We start from the raw sequence: 11,121 nt of genomic DNA on the forward strand, positions 1-11,121 counted from the left end.
AAGTATGAACAGCCGTACCAGTTTAAGTAGTGTGGGCGGTAAGCAAGTGGTCCAACTTTGGCCGGGTGGCTGAATCGGTTGACAGACAGACAAACAGAAAGACAGACTGACAGATAGAGCAAATTTTCAGCGTTTAAGTTTCCCAAGAAAGACTATCGTCTTTAAAATTGTCAAGAAAGCCCTCGGGCTGCCCGTCAGAACGCATACAGAGGACCTCCTCCGGCTCGGCATACACAACACCATGGAGGAGATAGCCGAGGCTCAGGAACGGGCCCAGCTAACTCGGCTATCCACCACGTCGGCCGGCAGGCGGATCCTTGAGGAGATCGGACTCACCCCCACCAAGAACTTGGCTAGCAACGCCCAGATCCCCGGAGAAATAGGGGAGAAGCTTGTCGTCGCCCCGTTTCCCCGCAACGTTTATCCCGTGCACAACGCAGGTCGTCGCAAGGCAAGAGCGTCCACGATATTAAAACAAATCTGCAAGGACAAGGTTGAAGCAAGCTCCGTTGATGCCGCCGCATACCGAGATGGCAAGGCTTTTGTGGTTTCCGTCGTGGACACCTTGGGCAAAGTCATCAACTGTGCCTCAGTTCGGACGACGGAACCCGAGGTGGCCGAGCAGGTTTCCATTGCACTCGCCATGCAAGACGGTCGGAGAGACAGGGTGTATTGCGATTCGAAAGTGGCCGTCAGGGCATTCCAGAAAGGCTGGGTAGCCCGGCTGGTAGTTCAAATTCTGAAATGCGCCAAACAAGGCGACAGCTCCATACACTCCATCCTTTGATTTCCTGCCCACGTCGGGGTGGTCGAGGGGGTTCCTCTGAACCTCAACGAGTCTGCCCACGAGGCTGTGCGTGGCTTTACCGACCGCGCTGCCCTCGGATCGGACGACTCTCCCCCCGACCACAGGGACTCGCCTATCACGCACAATGAAGTCACTAAATTCTTTTACTTAGCGAGAAGGGTCTTCCCGCCGCCTCATTCTAAGCTAAGCAGGCCGCAGGCGGTCACGCTCAGACTCCTGCAAACTAACTCCTACCCCAATACGGTGTCTCTTAACAGCATATATCCTGATATTTATCCGAATTGTTGTTGCGCGGCCTGTGGTGACGCTGCTACTTTGGCTCACATGCTCTAGGAGTGCGAGTCGTTGGGCCCGAAGTTCAGCAAGGAAGAGTGGGACGCACTCTTGCGAAGGCCCTCTTTGAAGACCAAATCCTGGCCGTCCAGCGCGCCCGTGATCGGGCTGGCAGGCTAGACCTGTCAGTCCCATCGTGGGATTAGCCGGGTGCGCGTTTTATCGCGTTTTGCTGGACCCAATAAAAGTTTATTCACTCACTCACTCACTCACTCACTCACTCACTCACCATCCACGAGGTGACGGAGGCCATCATTTCCGTGTCTGCCCGGAGAAAGTTGGTGGACAACTGACACTGGCTGCCAAGGATGAGGCAAAGGCGGCGTTTGCGCGACGCGGTGCCATTCCAGGCGTGCTAGCGTGCGTCGACGGCACGTTGATCGCCATTATGAAGCCAGAGGGACTCAGCCCGGCCGACACGGCGAGCTTCATGTCGAGGAAAGGTTATTACGCCCAAAACGTCATGGTCGTAAGTACCGTTGGAATGTTTTACTTCAAAATGTGGTCGCCATTTTTACTCGCCCATAGTAGCAATTGTTCACTTTAATGCCCAAGCTGGCATAACTAGTAATGTAACGGTTAAAATAGGACATGCGGGGAACTGTGTACGAGCTCGTTGAAGTCTGACATGTCGGCGGTAATGATGAGTGCCATGTGTTTCTGTGCATGAGCCGTTTGCCGTTCCAAAATTGTGTTTTAGTTCTGACGTGCATAAACAATAGAGTCGTGCATTTTGGAGGTATTAAGGAACATGGGCAGCCGTCGTAGCAAAAATCGATACACTATAGGGAAGATACGATGGAAGCATTTTGAAAAGGGAAGTACTTACAACCATTGGATGGGCAGGATTTGGCGTGTATGGGTGTTCTTGCGCAATATCGTGCCCCAAGTTTTCATTTAGCGATCACTTAGTGCAAGCCATAGGCATGCGCACAAAGGGGGGGGGCGCAGTGCCCCCCCCCCCACAAATGCAAGACCCTGTGCACGCCTGTGACTGAAACAGTGTGGCTGCTTGTACCAGCGTAAATGTATGTATTGTTTTCTGCATATGAATGGCAAAAAGAGATGTAGAGCATATCTGCAACGCTATTTTGTATTGCTCCTCATTGCAGGTGTGCAACTCGGAACTTTGCATCCTTGTTGTGGACCTCCGGCTCCCTGGTTCGGGCCACGACTCTTGGGTGTGGCAGCATAATCGACTTTGTGCGCGCCTAGCAGCACAACTGCAGCCTGGCAAGTATCTGCTTGGTAAGTATTCGTAATGTGTACACCTAACTAGGGCAGAGCACTTTGGTTGGTAACAACTTCATTGATAGTCACAGGAATATTGATGTCACAGGAATGGTGAGCTTTCATAACACATACATAATCTTTTTATACAAATTGCAGTGCCCCTAGGCTATGACAGGGCTGTGTTTGTACAGTGAAAAATGCATTAAAGAATTTGTATACACATCAAGTACCCCTCCATACGGATGGTCAATGTTTCTAAATCAAAACATCCGACAGATTATGCTAATTTAAACACAAACGAAGTTAAGTTATACAAAGAATCATTTAAAAAGGATGCCACAGCCGTGAACTCTGAAACAATTATACCCTCTTCACTGTGCAAGAGTCTCTGAGGCTGCCACTTATTTACAATAGTACTCGTGAAGCAGTCTGAAGGCAATGCGTCAGGCCCCTTTGTCTGTGAAGAAGTGAATTTGCTGCTGCGCCCAAGCTAGCATTGTTCTCCGCAATATGCACGTCACAAAATGCTTCTTTCCTCGTGAAACATTAGAAATACGATGCTACAACAGCTTTTATGCGTTGTGTGCATCCTGTGATAGCCACTTGCTGTGCATGTAGATGCAGCAATTGTTACTTTCTACTCAGGTCAATACACCGAACGTCTGTTTTCTGTTTGTTTTACCATAGTTTGTGGTTACAGGAATGAGTAATTGGCACTAAGTAGTTCTTTCCTAGTGTAACAGTGCCTCGTAGACCTGCTGCTTCCTCCACCAGTCCTCCACTGGTCGACCGTTTTCACAACGGGCCCTTCCGCATTCAGCACGTCAGCCAGCTGCTGCCACAGCCGTCGCCGGTCAACAAGGGTGAAGCCCGGCCCGAGCTCGCTGGATCTTAAAGCCAGCTGGAGATGCTGCTCCATAAAACCGGGCACCGCCTCCCGCTGGCCCTCGAAAACATGCGGTTCCTTAACGGGTGCGGAAGCTGACACGTTTTGCTACATGGCTCTCCGCACGAAACGGCTCGACTTAACCAATCGCTTGAAAACTCGCGCTGTTTGAATTTCAATAGTAGCGGAGACATGCATAAAAGCATTACTTGAAACGGGGTAGTGGCTAGCGCCACCACTAAACGTTTCGAAAAACTGCGACACCACCTAGCGCCATTTCAAGACATTAACTGCAATAATATTTTAACTCGTTCCGCATTCCATACTGAATTTTTGAAAAGCAACACCAACACATTTTGCCACTCAGTCATAATAGTCAGATATTTCTCAACATGGTAGAAACGCTTCTAAGTATGTTATACGGTCCCCAAGCAGACGTCAAAAGCGTGACGCAGGCGTCCACTTCGCTCATTGGCTCATTGCTTCCTCTCGTCCTCGCGAACATGGCGGACTGCCTATTTCGTGACGTAAAGAACGGAGCGCCTCCGTTCCATTTTGGAATGCGTACAAGATCACGCCCCAGATGTTGGTACACATAACTTTAATGCGTCCACACGAAAGACGTAACAACAACGACTGAACTGATTGCGGGAGCACACACAGTTTACGTCTTCTGTCGGGCGAGAGTGTTCTTATCACGCTGGCGCTCGGTTTAGTAGCGTCGACGATGCGCGCAGGCGCAGAAGCGGCGCCGCACTGTGGCGCCACACCGTTAAGGGTCGCAGAAAATGCGGCGTCGGCGTCCCTGGCGGAGAAAATCATCCGCAACCACCCCGACTGCGCAGGCCCTCCACTAGGGTTTGTAATCTCGATCAACAATTAATCGATTAAAAGTATCCCGCAAAACGAATAATCTTCATCGATGTCCACCTTTCATTTAATCGACTTAATCGATTAGGCCTGTTCGATTAATCGTTTTCGAGAGTTTGACAGCAGTGGCACGAGAATTTTAAAATCGTACTGGAATGGCGGCCCACGAGCAGTGTCTGTGCGGTTGAGGTAGAGCGACTGTCGACTGTCTTTCCGAGTCGAGAGTGATGCCAACCTGAGCGTCTCGCCTCTCTTCCTCCCCCCTTCCCCCCATCGCACATGCCACCACGCCCCGCGGAGGCGCAGGCTTGAAATGCCTTCATAATTCAAGGCACCCCAGTCGTTGATCGTAGTGCCACTCCCAGTCCACTACAAATGTTTCACATAATTCGCGCCGGCTTAGACCATGTATTTTCATAGCGATGGAGATCTATATTCTCGCATGCTGGTTGTGTGCCATTCAAAGTAGGTGTTGGTTTCGCCCAAACATGGCAGCAAATTGACATTCCTTCGCTCTGTAGAAAAAAAAAATTGTGTGGTTTAAAATCCTAAGCCACTGACTTTCATTTCCCCTGTGTACATTACAATTTCCTGCATATTTCTGTTGAACTTCACTTTTCACTTTTACCATTTTTTTAAATTCTTCTTTAACTGTACTGTGCCAGGATTCCCATATGCAATGTACCTTAATAAAGCTAAGCTTTATATGTCTATAGTCGGATGCAACTTAAGTCTGCAGTGAAGCCCCGCCCACGACCTCATAACCACCAGCCACTGTTCCTCGGCTAGGCTGCAAATAGTTCGTACTTCAAAGATTCCCTGTTACCTAAATAAGGCGGTAACCATAAAAATAAAATTTCACTCAACTCAATTTCACTCAAACTCAACTTAACTCAACTACGTGGCGGCCATGTACAATTGGCAAAGGTCGGAGAGGGACAAGCTCAACACGTTGATCAGGAAGACTATAAAGAGGGCCGTCGGCCTCCCCATGTACACAAGCTCGGAGAAAGTGATGTGTCTGGGCATGCACAACACGCTGGAAGAGATCGCGGAAGCGCAGGAGAGGTCGCAGTACGCCAGGCTGGCGTACTGCGCCCTATGGATGGACCAGCCCTATGGGATGGTCCTACTCGCTTGGGATGGTCCTACCCAAGCGGGTAGGACCATCCTACAGGAGCTGGGGGTTACTCCGGCCGAAATCGAGTCCCGCTTCTGCGGTCTCCCTCGGGAACAGCGGGAACGCATTGTCGTCGCTCCAATTCCACGCAACGTTCATCCCGAACACAACGTGGGTCGGAGACAAGCTAGGGCCAAGGCTCTCCTGGGCAAGGCTTGGGAAGAGGCTCCGGATTGCTGTTTTGTTGATGCTGTCCGGTACCCCGACGGGACGGCGTTCGTAGCGGTGGGCATCGATCACGATGGGAAAATCACGAACTCTGCGACTGTTCGAACGAAGTCGGCCGAGGTGGCGGAGGAGGTGGCCATAGCCCTGACCTTACTGGACGACAAAAGGACCACGATCTGCAGCGACTCGCGGACGGCTGTCCGAGCTTTCGCCAAGGGCACCGTTTCGGAGCAGGTCCTGCGCATTCTGCGGGACAAGGACATCAAGTCGCACACGATCATCTGGTTCCCTGCACACATGGGGCAGGTCGAGGGCGCCCCACCCAACCTCAACGTGTCGGCCCACAAAGCTGCGCGAGGAGTCGTTGACCGCGTAGCTACCGGGTGGCGCGACGCTGAGGTTATGGACAATCAGGACCCTCCCTCCTCTTATAACGAACTTACCAAACATTTTTACATGGCACGGAGACGATATCCTCCGCCACATAGAAAACTAGACAGACCGCCGGCGTTGACACTCAGATTACTCCAGGTCGGGGCATACCCTAACCCCGTACTGTTACACAGAATATATCCAGAGATACAATCGACCAATGCTTGCGAGCTATGCTCAGACCTAGCTGACTTGGAACATATGCTCTGGCGGTGCCCCGCGTTACACGACGGCGACGATGTCACGTCGACCAAATGGGAGGCTGCCCTAAGCAGCGCCGATCTTGAAGCACAGCTATGGGCTGTCCATCGGGCCCGCGACGCAGCAGAGAGGCTCGGCCTTTCTGTACCGACGTGGGAGCGGCCCACTACGTGCTGACCCGCGTTCCGAGGGACCGTAATAAAGTTTTACCATACCATACCATACTCAACTATTATAGTAGAAAGTACAAGTACAGTCGTATCAAGTATGACGCCATTTTGAAAACGTCGCATGACGACGATTTTGTCAGCTTCTATGATTGGCTGGCGGAGTAACACAACTCCGCGCAGTCCGTCTGCCTTGTTTGCCAACTGCTGTTTTTAAAGTTGTATCCTACTATAGGCGACATCGTATATGGATAGGCGAAATCGCCTGCGTACACAAAACTACAATCATCAGCATTTGCTCGAGCGTCATCGTCTTCTTCCGCAGCTGGCTCGTTGGCGCCCCTGGGTTGCGCTCGTGCTCGTGCTCAGCATGCACTCGTGCCACTGCTCCCGCGTTCGTCGTCGTCGTCTGCTTCCATAGCTGACTGCGTAGCTGTTAATCATTCCAGCATATAATTTCACTTCTCTTCTGTCGTCGTAATGGGGAGGCCGCGTTTACGGCGCTATGATCTCAAGGAGGTATGAGCCATTTATTGTCTTGCCTGACAGACAGTTTTAATTTTTGAAGCAATTTAACTTCGAAGAACCGCAAGCGGCAGTGGCGGGCGAATGCTGCTAGTCACGCCGCCGAGCAAACTCGAGACATCGAACGCAAGCGACAACGGCGAAGTGCGGGCATACCGTCAGTGACGTTCTCTCCGCCGCAGCCGAACGTGTGTGTAACCTGATAGGATAGGATAGGAATAAACTTTATTTGTCCAACGGTTATAGCTCATAATTTCGAAATGCTTTAATGAACCCTAGGGATTAACCCAGTGATGAATACCGGGGCCGCACGTTTCCGCTTCGCTGGTTAACGAGCTTCACGGAGTGGTAAGGCCGACAATTTTTTTCATAGTGGACTAAGTGCCATTTTATAACATATATTGGTGATCTTGTCAAAAGCCACTAGTGTCAACTTTAACGAGGTAATGATTACCTTTATCAAACGTTTATACACTTGTGTTTCAAACTTGGTTCCACCTTTGGTTCCACCTCTCAAATATTAAAATAGGGCCCTACAAAAGTAGACAACGGCGTTTCAGCCTTCTTGAAAGTGTCCGGCAAAAATTTCGATTAAACCATGAAAAACCCTTCAACGGAAGCGATTAATCGATTACAGGCTAAAACGATGAACCATTAATCGTTATTCGAATAAAATAATTATTCGACCATCCCTACCCTCTACGTGGCGCAAGGTGTCAGTGGAGGAGAAAATCATTCCGAACCACGCCGACCGCACAGGCCCTTTGTTGTAGTGCAAGGTGTTAGTTGACGAAAATAGAATTTCTCACAGTGAAATCCGTCAGAAAACTGGTAAAGTATAACTTGAGCAGAACCTACAGACATGGTGGCGTCGGACTGTTATTTGAATGTACGCGAAAACGTAATTCTGCTACGAGTAAACTCAAACACAAACCCCTGTTGCCAGAATTTCTACCAGGTACCAAGGAATTTCTACCGCGCGCTCGGGTGTTCTATTTGCCAAAAATTATCCAGATGGCGCTCGCATCCTCGGACGGTCAAATTGGGACTTGGCCTGCCTAATGCGTTTTGGACACGCGCGCACGTCTGGCCAATAGCAAACAATAAATAAAAAAATTAAAAAAAGGACTTAGGGCCTTCACATTTCAGTATAAGACGAGTTATATTGCCCCTGGAAAACGCCTTCCCAGCACAGCATTTCTGTTTAAAGTGAAGCCGAGTTTAAGGGGATCGGTGTAAGCTGGGTCTTTGTAAGCTGGCTTTCCCATGTTCTTTGTTGCGGTCAATGAAGCCTACTTGCCGGATGCGAACAATGTGATGCGAACGCGTCCCGATAACGCTATCGCGTTCTAGTCTTAAAGGCGAAGCTTAAGCGTCGTCCACTTTTGTAGCGTGAGCTATACTGGCCGAGATTGAGCAGTTTCGCGTGGCTCCTGGAGAGCCGTGCTGCGCATGCGCTAGGAGAAGTGACGTCACACGGCGCACAGCTGGTGCACCGGGCGTTTGTCCGGCGTTTGCGCTGGGCGTTTGCCAGTGTGGTACAGCCATGGATAAGGAGAGCGAAATTGCAGCGCAGCGGTGCAGAAGAGCGGAGAAGCTTAACTCGTCGGATTCCGAAGTACTTGCCTGGCAATTAGCGGTTGAGCGTAGGAAGAACGAACCGAAGAAGACGAAACGTGCTGCGGAGACACAGGAGCAAAGGGAGGAACGTCTAGCAAAGCGGCGTCGCCAGAAGGCTGAGCGACGTGCCCGACCATCTCAGCAGCAGCAACAACAAGACGCCGTTGATGACGTCAAGGCTCGTCGATTGACTGACTATACGGTAAAACTTAGCGAAAGCGCCAGTGCGACTCGGACCTTCGAGATGGACTTCGTAAACAATCCGTTTGGATAGGTGTGCAACGTGTGTAAAAGAGTGTGGTACATTAAAGACTTGACGCCAGTAAGTAGTGCCATGCGTGAAACGTTGAGTTTAGCGGCGCCGCCTCAGTGGGGAGAAACCGTGGCACGTGTTTGAACAAGATGCAAGCACTTTCTCGTTAACAGAAGATTCCACTCTTAAGCGTTCCAATGGGTATCGTTACCCGCCCATGCCACCAGGTCTACCGGTTCTGAACGATGTGGCCGAACGTTTACTTCCTCCACGGATTAGTTTCGTTCAGATCCGTATTGCTGCCAGTGAACTGCCAAACGTAGCGGTGCCCAAGGGTGAAGCCTGTGTCGGTCAGCTTTACGAAAGTGGTGTGGTCATCGAAGCCTGTACGTGTCACCGAACAATTCAGTTAAAGACACTATAGCCGTAGAGGCTACGTCTATACCTAGTCGTCCGGCAAGTAACTGTGTGTGGTGGCTGGTGACTTCAATCGTGCTCCAGACTTTCTTGGTGTTCCTTTGAAGGATTTTCAAGCAGAACATTTTGTTGGGCTGGTTGGTGCATGTTACTGAAGTATTAAAGCGCTCGTCCGTGTTTCTTCTTGTGTCCTTTGAAGGACACGTTTAACCTGGACTTAGCCAGTGTTCCAACTGTACAGATGACCCAATGGGGAACCACCATTGATCTTGTGTATCACAGACAGACAGTAAATTCAAAATATTGCGTTGGGGCCATAGAGATGGCAGCGTGTTACGCACACTGACCACCGAGCCGTCTTTGTGGCAATAGAGAAGCAACCTGACGTTGAGCAAGAAAAAATAAATCTACATGTGTCACATAATGCATATACCGTGTGTGTGTGTGTCATTGAAGCAGCAGTAAGCATGATAATCAAGCGAATCCTAGACAACCAGGAAAGCTAACAATAACCAGCTGAACCTTCGCTCACGCTGCGTATATTCTGGCATAGCCGAGCTAAGCCACTGCTAATTTTTTTTGTAGCGGAATACCTGTTCAATTAAATTTCTTAATTTTTACGGAGATATAGTGCCTATATAGATGGTAATACATTTTTTATATCTCATAACATTTGTAAATTTTTTTTCTTAGTATACACAAGAGTGTATTTACAAACTTTGTTCAATTTTACCGCACCGTCTTCACTTTAACAATTTGTGTCTTTTTATGACATACATCTCGTTAATAAACCTTTTATGCATGAAAATGCATTCATTTTGCTTTCTGTTTATTTAGTACATTAAATATTGAGTGCAGTAGTTCCTTCAGAAAAAAACATCCTCCGTAACATACAAAAAACACCTATTTTCCCCAAGGTAGGGAAAGAGTTAAGCTGGGCTGAATGTGCTTTTCCTAACATTGATGATGCCGTGGAATATTAATGCATTATATTTCTTAGAGTACTTCACGCACTTCCCACGGGCTATCTATCTATGTTTCTATCTATCTACGAATGTTTTTATCTAACTGTCTTCACGCTTACCATGGGTTACTGAGTGGTCTATTACAGAATGGTCAGCGCATGGGGCTGGTGTGCTTAGGGGACAGGGTTCGAAACTGAGCGTGGGACCAACTTTGATGGCTGAGTATATGGCAATATGTGTCCCTCTCCAGCATACCTCTTTCACGCCGGCGTGCGTCACTGTAGATGCGAAAGCACAGCTCTTCGAAGAAACTCTTTAATGCCAACTTGAGTCATTGGGTGTGTGCTGCGCTTCAATGAACGTCGTTGACGCCAAATAACGTAACTAGGGAATTGCCCCTGTGAACTTACCGCTCTATAATGACGCAAATGAAATAAAAAACGGGCAAGTTTGCACTAAGTCGTGCAAAGCTTAGGCACAGCGAAACTGTCTATCCTAAAGCCTTACTGGCTGCTACTGCTAGGTATTAACTTGGTTTCTGCACGGTGTTCACTTGGTTTAACTTAACTACGCATGTAGGAAGGTATTCTGGGGCGATTAGTTTCGGAGGTACCTTCCCTTTCACGACATTTCGCGTGACTAGCGCTGGACGCTGAGGCGCCTACGAGCGACGGCGTTCTTGGCATGCCACAAATGCAGGTAGGCTAACCAAAGTTATCACAGTGCCAAGAACGCTGTTGCTTGCGACGCCGAACGCGTTGGCGACATTTCGCGTAACTAGCGCTGGACGCGTCAGCGCCTACGAGCGACAGCGTTCCTGGCATGTCGCAAACAAAGGCAGGCTAACCAAGGTTAACACAGTTCCAAGAACGATGTTGCTTGCCGGGGCCGAACGCGTTGGAGGCTAGCCGCTCGATATGAATCAGCCAGCTTCGCTGTCTTGAGCTTTTTGCGGCCTAGTGCAAGCTTTCGCCTTTTTAACACGAAAGTGTTTTATGCCGGGGTCCACCAAGACTTCACTGACGTATTTCCGTCACGGAAATACGTCACACGAACATACACG

Source organism: Dermacentor silvarum, chromosome 5 (genome assembly GCF_013339745.2).
Source record: "Dermacentor silvarum isolate Dsil-2018 chromosome 5, BIME_Dsil_1.4, whole genome shotgun sequence".
In the NCBI taxonomy this organism is placed as follows: Eukaryota; Metazoa; Arthropoda; class Arachnida; order Ixodida; family Ixodidae; genus Dermacentor; species Dermacentor silvarum.